The sequence below is a fragment of the Lissotriton helveticus genome, chromosome 11 (assembly GCF_964261635.1).
Source record: "Lissotriton helveticus chromosome 11, aLisHel1.1, whole genome shotgun sequence".
NCBI lineage: Eukaryota > Metazoa > Chordata > Amphibia > Caudata > Salamandridae > Lissotriton > Lissotriton helveticus.
Genome location: NC_136072.1, coordinates 820,512,627 through 820,535,321, shown reverse-complemented (window position 1 = coordinate 820,535,321; position 22,695 = coordinate 820,512,627).

Sequence of the window (22,695 nt, the reverse complement as noted above, 5' to 3'; positions counted from 1 at the left end):
AGGGGATCCAAAGTGGAATCCTCAGATGCATCAGTCAAGCCGGTAGTAGGGACCTTGCAGGCAGTTTTAAACAGGAGTGACCATTAGACAACTCTCCCTGTGCAGGCAAGAGATAACAAGCATTTACAATGCAACGGTTTCGCCTTTGCAAAAGTTAGAGCTATTGGCATTGTAAATGACAACATTTGTATTTATGTGTTGGTTTTGAAAACAGATAAATAAATGGCATTGTCATTTACAATGCCAATAGCTTAATCTCTCGCAAATGCAACACACACACACCCACAGAGAGGCCCCCCACACAGAGCCCCCCCACACACACCCACAGAGCCCCCCCCACACACCCACACAGAGCCCCCCCACACAGAGCCCCACCACACACCCACACAGAGCCCCCCCACACACCCACACAGAGCCCCCCCACACACCCACACAGAGCCCCCCCACACACTGCGAGCCCCCCCACACACTGCGAGATATGTGACTAGAGGTCTCGAGGCAGACAGGTTTTCTCATGCTCCGATTTAAAACACCCCGTCCTATCTTGCAGATGGACGGGGGAGGGGTTAATTTTCTAATTTCTACTCCATTTCAATAATCCTACAGTTTGGTAGCTGCAGAAGAGGCTATAACTATTTCACTCCCATTAGTGATATTGCAGGTCTCTAACTCTTTATTTTAGACATCACTATTTTTTTTTTCACAGAAGCAAAGTTTATTGCAATCCTTGTGGGAGAGCTAGTATTTCTTTAAACTTTTGCTACAAGCACTCTCTGTACTGCACTTGTCCTATGTTCAGAAAGGTGCTGTGTCATGTTTGACTCTTATGTTCTCTTTTGGTTCATTGTTACATAGAATAAAGTCTTCCTGCATCCGTCTGGGTCTCTTTGGGTCCAGTGGACTCCCTTTCCTTCTTGTAAAAGCCATAGTACCTCCCGGTTTCCGCCAGGATTCTTCAACTGGCAGTTCTCCTAGTTGCACGAGTTTGTGCGGCACAAGTTGTATAGCTGCATGTCATCTGATGCCATTTTGCAGGCCTGTACTTAACGGTGCTCAAATCTTTCAGCGCATCTACGTAGGTGTGTGGTGCATGCGCCTGATTAAATGTGAACCTTATTTGAGGTGCAGGCACCGGCAGAACCTCAAAATGTACATATCTACTACTTCACCCCGTTAAAGGGACAGTGACTTTGTCTGACATCCCGAGACCACTAGCCACCAGGAGCCTGCATAAAATATCAAGAAAACTCCTCGCACAGGTTAACGTGTAGCTGGGCCATTAGCGAGATTAAAGACTGCTTGTGGCATGTGCATGCACAATCGGCAGCCAATCTCTTTCTTATCTGAGCATTAACACTAAAGGAATGTCTCTTTATAAAACGTAGTTTCCGCAGCACGTCATTAAACAGCACACAGAACAAACCGTGCCACCGGTGGGCTTTCAGATATCACTCGGAGACATTTTTAAGTTCAGGCGCATGGGATTCACAACAATTAGAACAAATCACATTATTGGTTTCTCCTTTCTTTGTGTGATGATATATTTTATAGATTGGGTGTGACTGTTTGACACCCACGAAATCATCTCAGTGTTTTAGTTAAGGACATGAATACAGTCCCCGACATGGACCTGTCTCAAAGTGCATTTTTAAATACTTTCAGGTCCGAGACCAGGAGGGACCCGGCCCACTTAAAGCATTGGCATGTTCTTGCCCCTGTTTGTAGAAACGCCGAACCGCCATTAATACTCTCAACCATTTTCAAAATAGGTTTTTATTGTTTAGGCCGAGGAGTAGGGGGACCGTGAGAGGAAGTTAGACCAAGGAACAGCGCAAAAAATGTTTCTGACATCACCCAGGACAGGAAACATTGATGTAGACATTTCCAGAACAGGCACGTGACAGATATGAGAAATGTAAAGAAAAAAATGCAAAACAGCAATAATCGTGACGTTCCTTTTACTGCACCGAGTCCAGTTTACTCCTGCAGCTGTTGCTCTGCCTTCTACGTCACCCCTGCAAGAAAATGTTCAAATCGGCCTAAAGAGGACACGAGCCAAGAAGCTGTCCCCGGCCCGCTCTCTGGAGGGGTCCGCGCCCTGCTCCGGACATGAGGCAGAGATTAAGGGCGATCGTTGGCCGGAGCCAAAGGTGGGCCTGAGCGATGCCGCACCGGAAGTCAGGACGCAGGGGGCCTCCCACTAACCCCACACCAGGAATGACACGCCCGGAATGAAGGGCACACCCCAGTCATGTAACACCTCCTTTCCCCGCCTCTAGGCGCATCCCTGGCCCCACTGCTCCTCGGTCCTCCCAGTCCCGCTGGCTGACCCCTTCCTCCAGAACGAGGCCCGGTTTAGCGTCTTCATCTTGAATACCCAAACGTATAGAAGCCGCTGCCTCCTGATATGTATGTAGCCTACGAAGGAAATGTGGCTTAGATGATAGTTGCTAAGTTAGGCCGGGTCATTGAAACTTTGCACTGATGTAAACACCTTTAAAAATGCACCTTTTTGTTGCTTCTGTAATTTGGAACAGAGCAGAAACATTTCGCCTGGCCACATTGCAAAAAAAGATTTCCACACCAACGGAAAACAAGAAGCACGGGCACACGAACGGGGGGAGGGGGCGGGAACGGGCACATGGACAGCGGGAGGGGGGCGGGAATGGGCACACTAACAGCGGGAGAGGGGGGCGAAAAATGGATAAAAAAAAATATTAAAAAATGCCGCTTACCTGCAAGGAAAGAAATCGCGCAGCCCACCGCATCCTGGCAACTTCAGTCTCGCAGCCCACTCCTGCAAAGGACACTTTGAAACTGACCAAAACAGGACGAGAAAAAAAAACAAAAAGATCAGCCCACCGCCGCATGACGTGAGCAGAAAGCCTAAAATTCTCGGGAACGCCCCCGAATCTGCTCCGCAATTGACAGACAGATCTATGTTCCAATGGCTAGCCTCCATTTATGGAGCTAGCCAATGGAACAGAGGGCGGATTCCCAAGCCACATACTGTAGACATAAGATTTCGCCTGCGCCGAAAAGCTGCGCGGTGCGCAGCTTTCGACAGGCGAAACCTAAAAAGGGCTGGTCTCAGGTATAATAATTCATGCCACCAGTGTCAGCCTAGTAAGCAGAGATGCTTACAAAATGTGGGTGCATATGATGTGCCCTTCCAGACCAGAGAGCCCTGCTCCGGGATGCAATCATGCATGATTGTATGGCACTTACTTTTCTTTAAAATACTTGGATCAACAGCAAGAGAAGGGAAAACACAAAAGGGGAAAGAAGACAAATTTTGAAAAACAGTGAAAAGGAAAGAAAGCAGGGATGAAAAAGTACCTGAAGAGAGAGTTAAGAGGCAGAGTGTGTCTGGTGTTGGATTAAAGAGGAATCCGGTGGAATCAAGGCTGCACAGCCTTGGTATTCGACACTCCAACTTTTGATAGTGACAGCTGTAGCCTTGCAAGAAACATTTTTGGCCCGAGCACATATTGTTTCACAAAGTAAGCACTGGTCATGTGCACAGAGGGTAAACCTCAACAATACCTGTAGACCGCTACATGGGGATCTCAAGTCAGGAATGCATGTTCTCCAGAGCCTTCATAGGGACATTTTTGCCTCAAGAAGAAGTGTGCCTAACAGGTGATATGTATTTGGTATGGGGTGGTAACTCAAAACTCTGGAAGGCACACAATAGCACTTGATACTTCAGTGTTTAGCCAGAGCCTTTACTTTTAAAAAGAAAAGTACCAATACATCCCTTTAGCAACTGACCATCAGGGGAGTGAGGCAAGGCAATCCTAGGCTTACTCAGGGAGGGTAGTATGGGTTAGAAAGTCAGAATTTAGCATACAAGCTAATAAAATTTAATAAATCCATGCCAAGTCAGTGCTTTTACTTTTAAAAAGCGCTTTCATTTACGCACAAGTAAATATTAAATATAACAAAAAGCTAGAGATCTGTTTAAGAAGCTCTCTCTGTATTATGTAATGTAAAACCCTATCCTACAGTGTTTGTCACAGAATTTGCAGTATAAAACCCCTTCCTGATAAGTGTTTGGCATAGAGTTCACAATGTAACAACCATTTCTGTTGCATGTGTCAGATAGTTCACAATGAAAAAAAACTTCCTATTTTATTCGTCAGAGTTCACAAAGTAAAATCCATACAAAAGGGCTGATTTAGAATTTGATGGGTGACCGTAAGTCCATTGGTATGGCGGAGTATTTTACTCTCACCATACAGCGGGTCCTCCGCCCACTAAATTTAGACTTGTCCGCCAGCCCTGGAAACAACTATAAGCATTGGCAGGAACTGCTGTCACAGTGGTTCTGTCAATGCATTCAAAGTTTGACGGACAGTACAGTCAAAATTACGGCACCGTCTGTCAACCTTTTAACACGTTTTTGTTTTTTCAACAAAAACAGTGTCACCAAGTGGGATTTTTTTTTAAACAGTAGCTAATGACCCCCTCACAATGGGAATTTTTTCTAATGGTGTGAGGGTCATTCAAACGTTTTTACTGTCCTTACCGGCAAATTTTTCACAGCTGTAAGAGAGAGTGAAAACTGGCCATTCGACCACCCACTTTAAATCAGGCAGGCGGTCGAATAGACAAACCTCTGACAGGCCTTACTCCATTGCCCATTAGAGGAGTATGTCAGAGATGGAGCTGGAGTAGTCTCAATTGCTGACATATTCAAGGTCCATCCAGCTGTAAATAAGGCGGGCAGACCTTCAGTTTGGTGGACAGGGTGCTCTGTTGCTGTTGTGATGGAGTACACTTTGAATCAGCCCCATGGTCACTCCATAATGCATTTGACACAGAGTCTGCACCAACAATGTCTTCATCAGCTTTCAGCAATGGAACTACTTCATATATTGGCTGCCCAACTGCTGCCGTATCCAATACTCTCAAAGAATGCCAACAAAGGGGCAGAGCCAAAACCCCTCTCTCTACACTGCTTTTTAATGATTGTTTTTGGTGCTTGCTTTTCTTTCAGCATACAGCGAATCCTGTCCCTAGCCAGATTAAAAAAATGTCATGATAGTAAAGTGCTCTCCTGCTTCTTGAAGCCAGGTCCCAGCTCTATCAAGTACTTCAAATACCAAGCAGTGACAAAGCCAATAGGTATTGCCTGTGAAACTACTTTGTTGCCAATGCCTTTTGCGTCCAACGTAGCTGCAGCGAATGTGCACGCTTTCGCAGCAACCCTCTTGGAAAGGGATTTGTTGAAATATTACAAAATGCATTAAAAGATGGCCATCATGAATGTACACTTCCCCTGAGGCTAGCTGGGATAAATCAAAAACATGGATAAAACCAATAGGTTTCAATGCATGTTACCTTCTCCCCTCCTTGCTCTCCAGCGTTATCTCAATTTTGTGTCTGACGTGGTCTTTAAAACAAGCTTTGCTGATGGGTGTTTTAATAATGAGGGAGAATATTGGGTAAGGAAGAGGGGACGCTTTCCAAATTGAAAAAAAGCTTTCTCACCCATAGTCATACTAGAGAATTGGCTGGGACCAACTAGAAAACTCAAGTGAATTAAACCGGTATAGCTGCAGATAATATGCAGCGCACTAGAGGGCGCATCTCTTACCACCATCTGACCCCCTGCTCACAAACAGCTTTCAAGAGAAAACCTCAAAAAGTACCACAATAGGAATGGAGGGGCCTGCTGCGGACTGGTTAGTTGAACACTTGATACTCAACCACCTAAAACCCAAACGCCTGTTCAACTTCTTTTCAGTTGAGCACGCCCATCGTGTGCTTGGAGGAAGGCCTAGGCCTGGGCCCCCCCCAGCGCACCATCATTGCTCGCATTCTAAACTTTCGCGACCGCGACGCCATCCTGCAGGCCGCACGGTCAATGGGTGACCTCTGTCTTGAGAACGCCACGATCCGGTTCTTCCCAGATTTCACCCTGCATGTCCAGCTTCAACATCGCTCCTTTGAATGGGTGAAGAGAGCCCTCAGGGAGCAAGGGGTGAAATATATGATGCTCTTCCCGGTGCGTCTCAAAATCATGGATGGATACAAGGCTTACTTCTTTGAATCGCCAGAGGTAGCCAACGATTGGCTGGAGGGCTGGCGGACAGTTGCCAGGAAAGGTAACCCTCAGAGATCGGACCAACGCACCAATGGGCAGGACACTGAGAACGCTGAAAGATCTCTACACGGCAGCCAGGGCCATGAGAGAAGGGCCATCAAGTGATTGGCAGTTGCGGACCCTCTGAGACTGAATACTGCAATGTGGTTGTGGGAGGGGGGGTGACTTCGGCGTACGGAGCCTCCCACTGTGGAGACTCTTGGACTCCTTTGTTAAGGCTCCAGGGCTCTGGGGGCACTTGAGGGTGTTCGTCTCTCGCTGGGGGTGGGCCTCACTGGGAGCTTGTCATCGAGACACTACATTGGACTGCCCCATAACAGCACTCATGGGGGTCAGACATGCGTTAGTTTAGTATACTTCTCGCTGACTGCAAGGTCATGTTTCCTCATACATGTTGTGTGGGATTGTTTTGGGGCGGCAGGCACTCTGCATGTTTCCAAGGTGGGAGGTTGGGGTCCCATCTAGCAGGGAGGCAGGGTGGGGTTGTTGGCGGGGGGAGGGGGAATATGTTTCTGGGGTTCGTACATTATGCTCTAGTCCACTATAGTCCTTCAGCACGTGGTATCCTGCATGACGACACAGTGGGTTCATTCACATGTCCGGTACTGTTAGCTCTCGAGATCTGTGATGGATACCCAAACTAAGTGTACAATATGGACGTGGAACGTTAATGGATTGGGGAATAAAATTAAGAGGACACTAGTATTACAACACCTTAACCTTTTCAGCGCTACCGCGTTTCCCCCTCCGGTGCTGGGCCCTAATGAAAACGGGCGTGGTCATGACGGAACGGTTCCGTCATGAGCACAGCTCAACCGTAGCTCATGACGGAACCGTTCCGTCATGAGCATCGAAGGGGTTAAGCGACACTCCCCAGATGTGGTCTTCGTTCAGGAGACGCACCTGTGTGGAAACAGGTGCAAGGCCCTCGATAGTTTTGGGTATAAACTAGTTGCACATTCAGGGTACACGTCAGGATCCAGGGGGGTGGGCATCCTTTTCCGCAATGCCCCGCCGGCGGTCCTACTGGGCACGTGGTCTGATGATGCAGGCTGCTTTGCCGCAGCCACGGTGAAGTGGAGGGCCGCACAGTAGTCTTTTGCCCTTGCTACATCCCACCGGGACTGCAATCAACTGTGCTTCCCTGACTGGGCCCATTTCTGCTTGATCTTCCCCAGGAGCTCCCGGGGAAGGGTCCGGTTACAGGGGGGAACGAGGCCTAGAGGGCTTTGTCACGGCACTGGGCCTCAGTGACCTCTAGCGCACACACCACCCCTCGAGTAGACAATACACTTTCTATTCAGCTCGACATGGGACTTCTTCCAGACTCGACTACTTTTTTACTCGCTCTGACCAGCTGGGTGCCTTTACTGACCCTGGTATCTTGGCCCGTGGGATCTCGGATCATGCGCCGGTCGGGGTTACGCTGCAGGGCCCGGTCATTAGGAAGGCCTCATTCCCGAGGATTGACCCATGGCATCTCAGGGATCAAACTATTGGGGATAAACTCCGCGAGGGTTCATGACTTTTGAGGAAAATCAGGGCTCAGTGGCCACCCATGTGACGTTATGGGAGGCATATAAAACGGTGCTAAGGGGTCAGGCACAGACATTGATCGTGCTCAACGGAAAGAGGAGCGCCTGCGGGTTAGTGAACTTGAACAGGATGTACTGCGGATGGAGCGGGATGCCGCTACAGCCTCTTCGGCTGATCTTCGCCACAGATTCTCACTCAAACAGCAGGAACTACGTTTGCTAGCTGAGGAGGAGGCAAGGGCCTACGCGCTGGCCACACAGCGCCGGCTGTATGACTGGGGGACAAATAACTCAAGTTGCTTGCCTGGTTGAAGCGGCGAGGTAGGGAACGCTCCTGGGTGGCGGATGTGATCAACGAGTCGGGGTCCTTAGTATCCAACAGCATGGCTATAGCAGAGGCGTTCGCGCCGCATTTTGATAGAGTGTACACGCCGGTGTGCACTAGGACCGAGGGCGAGTGTACTGAATTCTTACAGGATTTTGCGCTGCCACGGTTGTCTCAAGAGCAGAGCGACCGCCTCAATGAGGACCTCACGGGAGAGGAAATCGGTAAGGCCCTTAATTCGCTTCAGTCCGGGAAAGCGCCTTGTCCCAATGGGCTCCCGATAGAAATATATAAGAGTCAGGCAAATGTCGTTATCAAACCCCTTCTCCAGATGCTCTCAGAAGCCCGAGAGGTGGGTGTGCCCCCCGATCACCGATAGTGGTAATTTATAAGGCCGGGAAACCGCAGGAACAATGTTCCTCATGCCGGCCCATCAAAACTCATTAGTGTGGAGGCCAAAGTCCTGGCAAAGGCCATGGCGGACAGACTGACCTCGGTTCTTCCAGACTTGGTACATGTGGACCAGTCCGGGTTAATGCCCAGCAGGAGTACCCGCCACAACTTGCGACGTCTTTTCGGAGGGATGTATGACGTTACAACGCAGGCTATTACAACGCCTGCCTTTACAACGCGGTTTTTACATCGCAATCCATTACAACGCATAGTGCTTTTGGGTGTTGGATAGTGAATAGTTTAATTTACTATTCCAACTCCAGTCCCCGTGGACACTAGGGAAGGTGTTGGATAGTAAATTAAACGTATTCCCTATCCTAGAGCGCCCCCTAGCGCAATGCGTTGTAATGGTTTGCGTTGTAATGACCGCGTTGTAATGGTATTGCGTTGTAAAAGTTTCGTTGTAAAGGTTGTTTACCCTTTTCGGAGTGCTGTACATTACTGAGGATGTGGGAGAGGCGCAGACGGCATTGATGTCATTGGATGCAGCAAAGGCATTCGACATCATCGAATGGCCCTTCCTATTTATGGTGCTTCAGAGATTTGGCTTTGGCCTGACCTTTTGCGGGTGTGTGCGTCTTCTGTATGAACAACCGATGGCTCGGGTTAGAGTGAAGGGGACTGTGTCCAGGGTGTTTCCCCTCAGGAGAGGCACCAGACAGGGCTGTTCCCTGTCTCCTCTCCTGTTTGCCCTGGCCTTAGAGCCACTGGCTCATTGGATCAGGAGGGATAGGTCTTTTTGAGGGTTGGCTCTGATGGACGACTGGGAGGAGCGTATATCCCTATACGCCGACGATATTTTATTATATATGGTGTGGCCTTATTACTCGACAGCGCAGGCACTACATCTTTTTGAATTGTTTGGTAGCTATTCTGGGTACACCATAAATTGGGGGAAGTCGATCAGTTTCCCTTTGTCAGGCCCCCCTCCGCGGGGCCCCACTAGATGCCCAGCTGCCGCCGTTATGGATGGCTTTAAATATTTGGGGGTCCACATAACTCGGAACGTTGGGGAGTTCCTCAACAAGAACCTCAAACCCCAATTGGCTTGACTTGGGGCCGATGTCAGTCATTGGCGATCACTACCGCTTTCCCTCATGGGACGCGCTGCATTATTTAAGATGGCGCCCTGCCAAGGTTGCTATATATCTTATAAAACACACCATACCCTGTTCCTCAGGGATTGTTAACGCATATCTCACAGGCAGTGCGTACCCTGCTCTGGAATGGCGGGACTCCTAGAATAGCACTTAGCAAACTCACCAGAGGGGTGTACGACGGAGGCCAAGCGCTCGCCGATGTGCGTCTATACTACTGGGCCTCTCAGCTCCAGGTAGTTAATGACTTGGTGTATGTGGATGTCTCCAAACCGGCCTACAGAGTGGACAGACTAGTAATGCCTGGGGGAAACAGTGAACATCTGCTTTATGCCCAAAGGCTGGGAAAAGAGTGGCCTGAGCATACGAGGGTGGTGGTCCAGTGTTGGAGGGAGGCAAATAAGTTTCTGGGGTGGGCAGGCAGATTGACCGGTAGAACCCCCTGTGGTTTGGAGACCAGCTGCGCGAGGTGTCACGGCTGACTGGCTTTGGTGGCTGGAGATTGATTGGCATAGACTATCTGGAGGACATCTGGAAGGGATCTGCCCCCGCTCCTTTGCATACCTTAAGAAGGAGTACGACCTTCACGATTCCCAACACTTTCACTACATGCGCCTTACACATGCCATCTGCTCCCACCTGGATAGAGATTCCTCCATCCCGGAGTATTCCCCTCTAGAGGGTAGGCTATTATTAGACCCTATATTTGAGAAGCCCACGTCCACCAGTTACCGTAAACTCATAAACAATATGCCGGGCCCCTTGGTGAAGCTCAGAGCGACGTGGTCCTGAGACATAGGTACCCTCGTAGATGATGACTGGCAGGATGACATACAGAGACCACGTGAGATAGCAATTCGTCCTAGGTTCCGATTGGTTCAATTGAAAATACTCCACTGTATATACTAACCCGCACACACTTATATGAATGGGGCAGGAGTCCATCGGCCCTCTGTTTGAGGGGTTGCCAGGGGGAGGGTACCTTCTACCACATACTGTGGGAGTGCCAGGCATTCGTTCCTTTTTGGACCAAAGTTACAGACACGATGTCAAGAGTTGTGGGCGACACAGTCCCACTGGAACCAAGGTGGCTTTTGTTGATGATTAAGGGAGACACAGATTGGTCAAGACACGTTGAACTGTGGTTGGCCTTGGCGGCGGAGGAGGCTAAAAGAAACTTAGCCAGGGGCTGGGGCTCACGGACTCACCCGTCCTGGGAGCAGTGGAGGAGGTACCTAGATTGGTGCCAAAGAGCAGAGGAAACCATCTATTAGAGCAGGGGATGCAGGAAGAAATGGAAAAAGATTTGGGGACCATGGCGGAAATATAGGGAGGCGGGAGGGGGCACTGAGGAGTAATCATGTACGTGTTTAACCCAATTGTGTACTGTTGTGCTATCTTTCCTTTTTACCACAATGCAGTTTTCCAACTTGACTTTTGATTAATGACCACTATGACTTGGTACTAAGAGCAAAGTTTAATAAAAAGAATTATAAAAAAATAAAAAATAAAAAAGTGACACAGTAAAATAAAGATATAAGAACACTCTTTCTCTTTTTGCTGTGTTCAGAGAGTACACTTTTCATTGTACCCTGTATTGCCTTAAAGTAAGACGAGACGCATAACCTCAAGTGTTATACTTTTCTTTTAGGTGTACTTTGAAATGAGAAAACAGAAATGTGCTTAATTCACCATGTAATTTATTTCCTGTATCATCTCTTGTGCCTTATTATGTAGGCATCTCTAACCACTGATGGGAAACAATTAGTTGATTGTGAATTTCGTTCATTTTTGTATAGGCAAGAAGAGATTATTAAATAATTTGCCCAGAAACATAGGGGCATATTAGCAAGAACCTCGTTAACATTATCGCCGTTTTAGCAGCAGGAAACTGCCGCTAAAACGGCGATAATGGGATTGCTAATATGCATTATAGAATTCCAATAGAAGCCCAGGCTAGATGTGCAGGACATCTAACTTGGGCTTCTATTGGAATTCTATAACGCATATTAGCAAGCCCATTATCACCGTTTTAGCTGCAGTTTCCTGCCGCTAAAACGCCAATAATTCTAACGAGGTTCTTGCTAATATACCCCCTGGTACCCTAGTTCCAAAAGCGGGAGCTCTGCCCCAAGCCACATGATCCTGGCCTGTGAAAAGCACATTAGTTTCTCAGGGCAACCCATTCGCCACACAGTCGGTCCGCCACAGACAGAGCCGCGCCGCCCATCTGAATCCTAAACTTTAAGTGGCAGTCGAGAAATTGAAATCAATGTTCATCCGCTCTTCGTCCGCCTCCTTCTCCTGCCACGAGTGTCTGGATGAAAGACGGCATATGATGAAACCTGGCCAAAGTATTATGCAGCTATACCAGAAAAGGCCACACGGTGGTAGTATTTGTTAAAGAATAAAGCGCCTGGTAATGCAGTGTTCTTCGAAATCTGCATGATCTGTACGTTTCCAAATGCATGTAACTTACTCAGGTCCTGTTAAACAGTCTGAGAACCCTATGGATCTTGCGCGGTATTTTTAATCGGTAACCCCACCAGGGCCGGATTGAGGAGCAAAAAACATAAGCAGTCCTGGCAAAATGCTCAAGCCAGCACTACCCCCTTCGTCTCCTAGCACGATCTCTCTCTCTTTTTCCCTCCATCCATTCTTTTCCCATCCTTCTCCCCCTCACTCTTCTCCCTCTCTATTTTCTATCCACTGCCTTCCTTCCTTCCTCTCGTTTTCAATCTTTCTCTTGAAGGCTCAACATGTCAGCTGCACATAACCTAGGGGAGTAGGCTGCAGGCAAGGCACAAGTCCTATAAAAAGAAGTGGGGGGGGACTGACCAAGTAAGACAATATGCAAATGACCAAATGACATCACGATGTAGCGCTATAAAAGAAAAATAATTGTACTATTTAAATTATTTGTGTAAATACTGGGATAGTCTAACCCATCTGACAGTCTTACAGTGTCTGCATTTATATACAGGGGTAGAACAAAGGCAAAAGCATGCCTCTCTTAAGTACCTGTGAAGAGAAGGCAAGCTGTGTGATTTGGTTTCCCACAGTGGCATTTACATTTAAATGTAAGGTTTCAGTCAGCATATACAAACAAAAGGAGGCTGGATTGCCCCTTAACTTCGACCCAGCTGGAGGTGAAAAAAGGCCCCCTCGCTGCCTGCACGTTGCGGTGGGAATGGAAAGCAGGCCACGTGCAGGTGCTGCTGAAATTGTCCCGGTGTCTGAAAATGACACCAGGACAAGATCAGCATATTTCTGTGGGGGCCCAACTTCTTGGCAGGTGGGACGGCGTACACCCTGTGAAAAGAGTGGGGGGACGCCGTGTACCTGCATGAACCCCCGACTCGAGCCCTGGGAGTAGGGGAAACTAGTGACAGACAACTGGAGCGGCGCTGGACTTTCAAAGCCGGCCACCACGGGCTCCAGTCCACTGGGTATTACCAGGTGGAATAAAAGTCCTGTCTGGCTGCAAACCCCACCCAAATGTCCACTAGAACACCTAACAAACTGCTAAAGGGATTTATGAACGTCATGAAATGGCATCCTTACTTCTCCATTGGCAGTCAGTATTCCCGTTTTCTTAACCCCGAACATACCTATTCAGTGTTAATATTGAGTTTTTAGCCTTATCGAATGTACTAAAAAGAGGGATCCTTCACATTTTCACTGCTTATGTTACAACTATAAGCCATTGAGACATTTCTTGGAACCACTGGGTAGTAGTCGGGGAAGGCGGTGGGGGGGGGGGTTTGCTAGGGGGGCATGATGGGGGAGTGAAAGAGGGGGAGGAGGGAGAGCAGGTAGAAATAGAGGGAGATAACACAGTCCCTCCATGTACTACAAATCAAACCCTGAAATCAGCAGATATATCATCTAATCAAATTAGTGTAAGATCAAAATGCTTCTGGGCGAGACAAACAAGAATGGAGGGCAAAGTCACTGAATCAAGAGGAGAGAAGTGAAAAAAAGAATAAATCCATCCAACCATGTGAAAGGGGCAGACCCAAAGCCAACTGTGTGCATATGTGATGTATCTGAAAGAAGTCTGTAGACGAGACATAACAAACGGCAGTTTAATAGGTCTATTATTAACATAGGACCTAGAATGAATATGAAATGAAATGAAAGTTTTACAAAGCGCATATATGCCAATGCGTCTTAGCGCTAGCTGTCATTGAAACTAGACCAGGGGGAGATGGTAGGGACAAAGGCTTAGATGCAAAAAGCCATGTTTTTAGCGATTTTCTGATCAATTGTCTGTTGGTTTGATTTCTCAGACTAATGGGCAGAGTGTTCCACAGTTAAGGGGACAGATGGAAAAAACTTCTGCCACCCCATTTTACGGTGTTCACCCTGGGGACAACCAGTAGCGAGGCTGTCGATGACCTGAGGTTGCGTTGTGGGACGTGCTATCTGATATGCTTACTGAGATAGGCAGGTCCAGGCCTGTGAAGTGTCTTGTGCACAATGCATATTGACTTAAATTGGATCCTTGCCTGGACCGGGAGCCAGTGCAGTGCTTGAATAGTTTGGGAAACAGGACTGAATTTGGGAATTTTAAGCAGTAATCGTGCAGCTGTATTTTGTAATGATTGCAGCTTGCGTATAGTCCTCTTGTTTGCACCTAAGACGTTACAATAATTGATTTTTGATAGCACCAGAGCAACAATACCTTTTTTCCTAAGATCCATAGGAATGAAAGGTGCGATTTTTTGTAGGGTCTTCAACGTAAAAAAGCATGATGATGTAATGCAGTTATGCAATTGAAAGAAACGTTCTTAGGCAATATACAATCTATCACAATGAACAAATAAAATACAAGAAAAGAGCTCAGTGTAACTAACAAATATAGTAAATTATTTTAATTACAACAAACAAATATAAAATTCATCTTGAAACAATTATTGTTAAAAGGACATCAAATTGATGGCATTACATTAACAATGTTTTATTTTCTCCTTACACAATTGACATTAAAAATACATTAGAATTTAAAATCAAGAGTGGCAGAAATTAAATCTTCGACGCGCGTTTCAGCGCCAGTAGCGCCTTCATCAGGAAATGCCACAGGTAAACTTTTTGGTTTTTGCAATGTCTGATATTGTTCTGTGCGGTAGTGGAACCGATATACAGGAGAATTTTCTCTTTTTAAAAGTCGCTGATAATTGCGGATATTCTGACTGTTATTGCTACATGGGATATATTTGTAAAATAAGTCGCATTAAAGAAAGATAAATTCTAAGATGGAGCAAAAAGTTGCGTGGATCGCGAACCTTCGTAATGTATTTAAAACATATACGTTCCGATACGTCTGTGTAATACGATGCGTAAAGAGAAAGAATTGGATGGCAACCCTTCTTCTGTTTGAAAACACAATCCTTCTAGAACATAGTTAGCCGCAGACATAACATAATCCCTTTTTGGCTTGGATAAATCACAAGCGGTATCGACGCTCGACTCAACAAGGGATTATCTTATGTTCGCGGCTAACTATGTTCTAAAAGGATTGCGTTTTTAAACATAAGAAGAGTTGCCATCCAAGCAATTCTCTTCACGCATCGTTTTACACAGACGTATCTGAACGTATGTGTTTTTAATACATTCCGAAGGTTTGCGATCCACGCAACTTTTCGCTCCGCCTTAGAATTTATCTTTCTTTAATGTGACTTATTTTACAAAGATATCCCATGTAGCAATAACAGTCAGAATATCGGCAATTATCAGCGACTTTTAAAAAGGGCAAATTCTCCTGAATATCTGTCCCACTAACGCGCAGAACAGTATCAGACATTGCAAAAAGTTTACCTGTGGCATTTCCTGACGAAGGCGCTGCTGGCGACGAAGCGCGCATCGAAGATTTAATTCCTGCCACTCTTGATTTTAAATTCTACTGTATTTTTAAGGTCAATTGTGTAAGGAGAAAATAAAAAATTGTTAATTTAATGCCATCAATGTGATGTCTTTTTAACAAATAATTGTTTCAAGATGAATTTTATATTTGTTTGTTGTAATTAAAATAATTTACCATATTTGTTAGTTACACTGAGCTCTTTTCTTGTATTTTATTTGAATAAAACTTTTGTGGTTACTCAAAACCATTAAATAGGACATCAAACTATAATAAAACATTATTGTCAAGCAAAGGGAAAGGGGGAAACTTAAAATGGATAAAAACGTAAACATAATTAAAAACTGCGTTCGTTAGTCTGTTTCTACTTGGACTGGTAAGTCTCGATGGTTTGAGAATCATTGTTCCAGGCAAATGGCCTAGCTGTTGGGGGCCGTCAGTTTCTGGCGTGACTGTTGGATGAATTTGCTAAACACAGCCATATCTTTCACTGTTTCCGTTGTGAATAGATGGTAGACGGCCTCCTTTATAGAACTAATACCATGTCTAAGTAGGATTGGCTTTAGGTAAAGATTGCTCTCAGAGGACTGCCCCAGACAACAAAATAGAATGTGTGCAAAACTTTCTTGTTTGTATTTGCATAGCCGACACTCCGAGTGCCTTATCTCAGGTGACCTCGTAGGGTAGAGGTCTTTAAGGGGGAGAGGGTGTAGTCTGAATGCTAATATCCTGTTTACTGCTTGTTTACCCACAGCTTGGGTAAGGTGGAGTTTCGAAGTCTGTACTATCTGCGGAAGTTTTAGGGACTCATGGAAGCCTCTTGCTTCCAATGCTTCCAGGTCAGTTGTGCGCGAGCAGAGTCGAACCTGTCTTTTTGTTGAGCTTTTAATGGCAGCATAGTTGATTAACTCGGGATCCCAGTTATCCACTGCAAGATTCAAAGCTTCTTTGGCGGAGGAGAGGCTGTTTGACCACGGGTTTCCTGCTTCCAGAAAAATGTTCTTTATACTAGATTTCAGAGAGTTCTCTGGTGCCGCGGTGGTGAGGTAAAAATATTTGCTCATTGAGGCCAGTTCTTCTAATTTTTGTTGTGTCAGGACGAATTCGAGCCGCACTAAGGTGTTTCTGGTGCAGGTGGGTACATTGAATAGCTTTTTATAAGCCGAGCAGTGGATTTTTTCCAGGGCGCTAGATAGTTTTCCTGGGAAAGCCTGTTCTGCATAGTTCAATGATGGAATTAACTTCGCCCTTAGTACTCTTTGTATTGCTGTTGTTGTGGGGCTGTGTAAGGTTGCGTGCAGCTTCCCGAGGGCGTATGAGATGCGTTTCCCTTTTGCCCGTATTTTGTCCAGGTGTACTCCTGGGCGCCCTGTCTCGCTAAGCCAAACTCCCAGATAATTGTATTGTTGTATACAGTCCAAAGTCAGCTTTCCTATCCTCCATTTAGTCAGGTTTTTTTTCGGAAAAGGCCCAAATATTATTATTTTTGATTTGGCTGCATTCACGATCAGTTTGTTCTTTGCGTTGTAATTGCCCAGAGACGTTAGAGCTTTTTGAAGCCCGATTTTGGAATGATCTAATAGTACCAGATCATCGGCGTACTGCAGTAATTGAATCTTAGTATGACCGTGCCGCGGTGTTGCTAGTGATGCTCCGATCACAGCTTTGCCCATATCTGCAGTGTATAAGTTGAATAGCATTGGAGCTAAAACGCATCCTTGCTTCAGTCCGCGATTGGTGTCAATTTTCTCTGTGGCTACTGAGTTTGAGAGTTTGATTCTAACCCACGTTCTTGAGTATAATGATATGATGGCTTTTAATAAAAGAGGGTCGATGTTCCAGCTTTTCAATTTCTGCCCAAGAATAGAGCGGTCAACGCCATCAAAGGCCGCCGTATAGTCAATAAAACAGGCAAAGATGGGGAGAGATTTTCGTGCCACAGCCTTGTATGTTAGAGAAGAGAGCGCTATGATGTTGTCCACTGTTGAGGCTCCTGGTCTGAACCCTGTTTGGTAAAAGGGCAGAAGGCCCTCCTTGCTAACCCAGTTTGAAAGGTCTGCTAGTAAAGTACTTGTGTAGGCCTTTCCCTCAATGCCAAGCAGGGTGATCATGCGGTAGTTTTGAGTGTTGGATTTCGGCCCTTTCTTATGAATAGGGTGCAGTAACGATCCTCGCCAGGAGTCCGGGACGTTCCCCGTCATTCGACATTCAGCGTATAGCGCAGTCAGGTTTTCAGTCCAAAAGTCTGTATCTTGCCTGACTAAGGAACCTGGCAGGCCATTAAGTCCTGGCGCCCCGTTGGGTCTGATTTTTTTTAGAATAGTGTTAACTACGTTTTTTTCTGTAAGGGTCGGCTGCTTCATGATTTTTGTTAGGTTGGTGGAGTTGGTCAGTTGAGTTGCGTTATCCAGATCTATGTTTGATATAGTTGAGCTGCCTTCCTCTTTGTACAAGGTTCTCACGTGGGCTGTCCAAGAATCAGAATCAATTGAATTCTCCCTCTGTGTGCTTCCTTGATTTAAGGTGTTGAGGTATTGCCAGAACTCTTGCGATTTGCTTGGGCTCAGTAATCCAAAAATCTTTAGCCATTTTGCCTCAATTTGATCCCGTTTTGCGGGCCAAACTTGTTTTGAGTGTAATTTTGCTGTTTCTTGAAGGAGTTTTTTGTCCTGAGTTCAGCCAGTTTTCAGGTGTACCCTTCGTTTGGTTCGTACTTGTTTCGCACTTTCTCTGATAGCAGCGATGTAGCCAAGATTGTGCTTAGGATATGGTTTAGTTTTATTTGTTTTTCCTCCTTGTAGGTGTAGTACTAAGTTATGAGCGAGCAGATCCCTTTCTTCAATTGTTCCCCTATTTGTTTCATTTAGTGTCCCATCCGCCCATGCTTTTTTCCATTCCTCGAACTTGTGAGTGGGAGCCATGCCCCATTTAATCCTACTCACCAAAGTGTACAGTTCGACGCTATTTGTTGATCCGATTTGTTTTAACATGTAGTCGTTGCTTGCTGTGGAGTTTAAAGTGGTTATTAAAGCCGCATGGTCACTTTCCTTGCATTGTGCCACTTTGTACCCTGTCATTAGCTTCTGTAGCCGACTGCTTAATAGGATGTAATCAATTGTAGTGTGATTATTATACGTTGGCGGGCAGAGGGCTCCTGGAGTATCCTTTAGGAGTAAGGAGTGGGCTGATGATAGCTGATAGGCAAGCAAGAGGGCATTAAATGCTTCCGTGGCTGAAGAATTGTTGCTTTCGGCTGACTTTACCCCAATGTTATGAGTATTGAAGTCCCCGAGAATTATTAATTCCATATGGGCAAATTGTAGGAGGAGATTTTCAATATCGGCTATTAACTGGGAAAGCTTGTCCTTGGCTCCCAATCCGTGAGGGTTGTAGTAAACGTTGATTAACAGTATGGTCAAAGAGCCCTCACTTGATGAGAGGCCTTTCAGGAATGCCGACCATGTACGAGTTTGATGATGTTTTTATTTCACTAAATTGTATCTTCCGGGAGAGCCTGGTGTATATTGAAATTCCTCCTGACGGTCTACCAAAGATGTTCTCCTTAACAGCTGGTTTGTGATAGTCTGCGAATCCCCTTATTGATACTGGGTTAATAGCCCACGTTTCTTGAATGCAGATTATGTCCATTCCTTCGTAGAACGGGTGTATAGCCGGATGTTGTAATAATTTTGCTATCCCTGCTACATTCCAGGACATAATAGTCGAGCTCTGTCTACCAATTATCTTCATTTTTTTTGTACCTGGTAACTCTGCCTGCTGGTAGAGTGATCTATTCTTGATTGCGAGGGTGTACGGGTTAGGAGCTGTGGTTTAAGGCCCTGGGCACCCAAGACCAGTCTTCAATGGAATTGTTTTGTATTGAGCAGCACCGGGTGCCTTTGCCCGGGATTGTGGTGACCTTGATTAACCCATCACTTGTTAATTTTGTGTTTGTTCCACTATAGCTCCCGTGAAGTATGGAGAGTGTTTTTAGGTGTGGATTTGTTTTCTCCACTAACGGTGTCTTCCTTAGTGTATCAGGGATCCGAGAGGCGTTTGGTTGCTTCAAGTGGCAATGTTTCAGCGGCATAGGGTATTTTGTCGCCGGCCGATTCGAGATCTTTATGCCCCAGTCTTCCAATACTTTCTTATTTCTTTTTAGTGTGTGAGCCATATCTGGGTTGGAGAAGAGCAGTTCTGTGGGTACATTGGTGTCGCCTGGTCCTTGAGTGAGGAAGGAAACACTTTCAATGTCTGATGACTTTATACTTTCCAGGCCTGGGATGTTGGCGAAAAGTTTTAGTATGTTACTACGATTAAGTATGTCCCATTTGCCCTGCGAGGTGTATTCCGGGTGGAGGCATAGTTTCTGATCGTCCTGTGTGTAGGGGGTCTGGTTCTTATGTGTTCCATTTGCAGATGAGTCTTGGCGATTTAGGTCATGTGAGAGTTTCTGTGCCAAAACATTAGCGTCATCCTCTGCATGATTTGTGGTGGCTATCGACCAGTGGTCTGTGTTGTCCGTTTTTAATGTCGTGGGTAATGCTTCCCTTACTCCGTATGCTGCAGTCTTAATGGAGTCTTGAGAGTCCCTTCTGCCTACGCCCTGGTTGACTTCCTTTGCTGAGATTTTGGTTTTACTCTGCAAGGCTTTGTCCACCGCTTTAGTCAGCGGGAGGCTCTCTGGATATGGTACCTGGGATCCTGGCGAGGCGTGGCTGCCATCCCGAGTTATCTGTTCGTCGTGTTGGTTAGAGCTCTCGCTGATCTTTGCATCGCTTCTATCCCAAGCTTTGGGCCATTGGCCTATGCCCTCTTTTATGTGGTCACCAATGGTTGATTCAAGATTGGTTTTGCCTGGGTTAGTTGGCATAATGACTTTTCTGTCTGGAGTTGGTGGCTTTTGGGGGGTGTTGGACTCGAAGGTGTTCTTACTGTAAGTAGGAGTCTCTTTGGTTTCCGGCAATAATCATAGCCTAATTGAGCCATTTTGATTAGAGTTGCTTTTTCTTTGTTTGTTCAGCTTTTTTAGTTTTTTCTTGTTTTTCCGAGATAAATGGCAGGTGTCTAGGCTTGTCACGTGCTGGGTGTTTAAGTTTGCTTGTTCTTTGGCAATGGTGCTGCACGTGTCTGTAGTTGTTTCTAGCGCCCTGATTGGTTGCTCTACCTCCGTCCTTAGGGTATCCTGCTGGAATCCATTGCCGTTGGGATGGAAAGTCGGCTGTATTCCAGGCGAAGTGTGGTCCCTGTTAATCAGCTTCTGTGGGTCATTGCTCCTATGGCTGCTGGTTTCTATCTTTAGGTCTTCAATAAGAGTATTCATTATCCCTGGAAGTTTTTCCAAGCTGAGCAGCACAGGGCTGCATCCGCAGTCCTACGGTTTAGGTGTAGCTGTGGTGTTTGCCTGGGCACGGTGAATCAGGGAATTTAGGTCTTCTAATTTGGAATCTATGCCTGCTATCAGTCCAGCGACTGTGTGAAGGAGGCTTATCTGGACATCCAATTTGTCGGCGTGTATTATAGCAGCATTTACCATTGAAGACAAGACATCATTAATTAGTACAAGGTGATGATCCAATGTGGCCGACTGCCGCTCCGTTGTATGGTCCACCCCCTGACCTTGTTGGCTGTGTCTCATGCCTTTATGATCAGGTCCGGGGCTACCTAAGTTTGGGTAGTAAGTTGCTGAAGTTTGGAATGGTTCTGCTTGTGCACTAAGAGCAGAAACGCTGATTGCGCTTACCCCCTTGGTGTTGGTCGGCCCTATTGCCCGAGAATCTTCCTTCTCTCCGTTGGCCAGAGTGTCCCTTGGCGTGTCCCGGGGCTGTTGGATTGTTAAAGAGGGTGTGCTGTCTTGCCGGACGTTATTGCTAAGCAGAGTCGGTATTGTTATTGTTTGGGCTATTGGTGCTATGATTATTTTTGGTGATAACGGGATTGCCGGGCTCCTAGGAAAGTTGGTTCCTAAAGGATTAAAAGAGGCAGCTGTGGCCGAAGTAGTTGTGGCATTCTCTTGGTCTGCATCCTGGTACGCACAGTTAGGCGTTGTGAAGAAAAAAAAGTCTCTTATGTCTATTACTGACAATATTGATAGATGTTTTTCTGTTGCTACTGGAAAGTGAGCCCTTGTCTGGCGTTAGCACGTGTGAAGGTGCGGTCTGTCCTTGTGGGAGCTTGTTTGCCCGGAGTGGTACTGGTGGCAGATCTCCCTTGTGATCCACCTCTACCTCTACCTCTACCTCCGCCTCCACTTCCACTTGTGCTTCTTTATAGCTGGTCCCCATATTTGAGGCCCCTTCGCCGGAGGGGTAGAGCATTTTTTCCTTAAGGCGTTTTGCTGACTTGTGAGGGCGAGGTTTCTCTTGGTGTTGCAGAAGAGTCGAGTTTCTTGTTCTCATCTTTATATTTTCAGCCGGGAGGGGGGCCCGGGTTGAGACCTGGGCTAGGTCCTAATTACACCAGGTCGCTCCTATTCCAGGCAGACCTGCGCTGCTCCAAGGTCCGAGCCCCAACTTGTACCTGCGAGTTTTCACAGTCGCTGAACCCCCCGCCTGCAGGGCTTGTTGGGCTCTCTCTGGTCTGGTTCGATCCTCCCCTCCTGTTCTACCCCACAGGTCACAGCTCCTGTTGCATTGCAGGGGCTTAACGTGTGTGCAGGTCGCTGCTACTCCTATGGCACGCTGTTTTCACTGTGTTCGCTGTGCCGCTCTAACGGCTCCTTCGAGGCGACTTGCGGGAATTCCCTCCGGAGATTGAAAGCCTGGAGGGCGGTTGGCGGGCTAGGGTCAGGCAAGGATCGAGGAAGCGCTCTGCCACAGTGGTTTCTAACAAACAAGCTGGGCGGGGTGCGACGACCCGGCCTGTAAGCAGTCGCAGCTCCACAGCTCCAACCCCCAGCCCAGTCGCCGTGCTCCACCCGCTCACGGCTTAGTGCCGTCGAAGGTCCACCGCGGCGCGGCTTCCCCTCACCCTCCCTCACTCGTGGTTGGGGGGCCGTGTACCGTGTGCTGTTGCCGTTTGACTTATGCCGTATACGGGGCGGCTGTCCAAAGGCAAGGTACAGGGTGCTTTCAGAGCAGTTCGGTGCACCTCACAGCGCCTCGTCTTGCCGCGCCTCTCCTCACCTCGCCGAGTTGCCTTGCCTCGCCACTGCAGTCCCGGCTCAGTCTCGGTCTCGGCTCCGGTTTCAGGGGTACTCTGCCAGTGTCACACGGCACGCTGCTTCTGCTTCTGCAGCTTACAGGCTCCTGAGTTCGGCGATGGTGAGGCGCTTAGGCGTTTCGGCGTTTCAGCGTCCGTGCTCGCTTCAG